We start from the raw sequence: 1,479 nt of genomic DNA on the forward strand, positions 1-1,479 counted from the left end.
AGTCAGCTACTACTTACTCATGTATAAATCGGTGTAGCTTTTTTATGATTTTAATGTCGTATGCTTTTCTTTGGAAATTGCATGTGATTAACAGGTTTTATTACTCTTGAATATTATGTCTGAATAATTTTCAGGGATGTTGTAATCAGCAAAAAAACCTTCTGTGAACTATTTGGTATGGTTGGAAAAATATAAGAGTGTGATAGGATATCTTGCGTATGTAAAATATATCTCTTCTCTTAGTGTCGTAATAGACCATCTTGCTCTTAATGTACCTGAACTATAGGTTCGTAAGGCCATTGTAATTCATATCTGATCTCGGTTATCTCTGCAATTTATAGTTGAGGTAATCTCAAGGTTTTTTTCTACTTGTAACATAGTAACCATTTTAGGTAGATTTACAATAATTTAGATATTTATGTGTGTTAGTGTAATCACACCTGTTTTTATTTCGACCATTATTCATAAGGAAGTGCTTAGTGGCAAGACACCTTTGTAGGGGCTAATCTTACGAAAAGTGTACAGTCGGAGAATCATACCTATTTCTGAAAGAACATCTTATGGTTAGACAGATTTTTCTTTCATAAATTAAAATCTTTTATTTATATTAATTTAATTTAATATAAACAGGTTTCGGAAGCAACGAGGGTTTCGTTGTTATCTGAAATTTAATTCAAGAACTATGAAAATTTAACTTTAAATTATTTTACATATTTAGAATAAATAATAAAAAAATAAAAAATGTAATACATGCTTTTCTTAACATCTGCAGCAAAACTTTTCCTTAGTTAATCATAGAGTAACTACAAAAGTCTGAAACAAATACGTTACAAACGTTTGAAAAATAAATGACATATGAATAAAGTAATTACATATAGTGACAAAACAACATTACTTCAAGAGGGCTTTCGATGGTGTAACAATATCTCCTATCAGCCGCAACATGAACTTTCACAGACAAGAAGCAGCGCCAAGTTCTTAATTAAAAGTTTCAAGCAGAAACACTTGTTGCGTTTCAGAAAATCAGTTTTGTTCATGATGATATGTTTTGTTGTAAACAACATTCACTTTATCAAACTGTAAATCAATGTCGGAATACAGACAATTTTAGTAATATGGAAAATAAATTAAATAATAATGATTTATCATTACCAGAGTATAAACTATAACTATTAATTTATAAAAATACTCACAGCCTAAACTTAAATTGAATGTATTTTAACACACAAAAACCTAAATAATTTAAAGTATATGTAATTATTGTTAATATTGATTATGAAATAAATATTTAAATTTTTACTTGGAATGTATTTATATTTAAATTTCTTATAATAATAAGAATTTTTTTTATAAACCTTGACCAACATATACGATTGACACAAAAAGGAAATAATGGTATGACCGGTCTAAAGCACAACATTTGTAGACGTTTGAAAAGTAAAAGTTTGGATGAACACGTCAAAATTAAGGATAAGGGAT

The sequence above is a fragment of the Homalodisca vitripennis genome, unplaced genomic scaffold, assembly GCF_021130785.1.
Source record: "Homalodisca vitripennis isolate AUS2020 unplaced genomic scaffold, UT_GWSS_2.1 ScUCBcl_1345;HRSCAF=4845, whole genome shotgun sequence".
NCBI lineage: Eukaryota > Metazoa > Arthropoda > Insecta > Hemiptera > Cicadellidae > Homalodisca > Homalodisca vitripennis.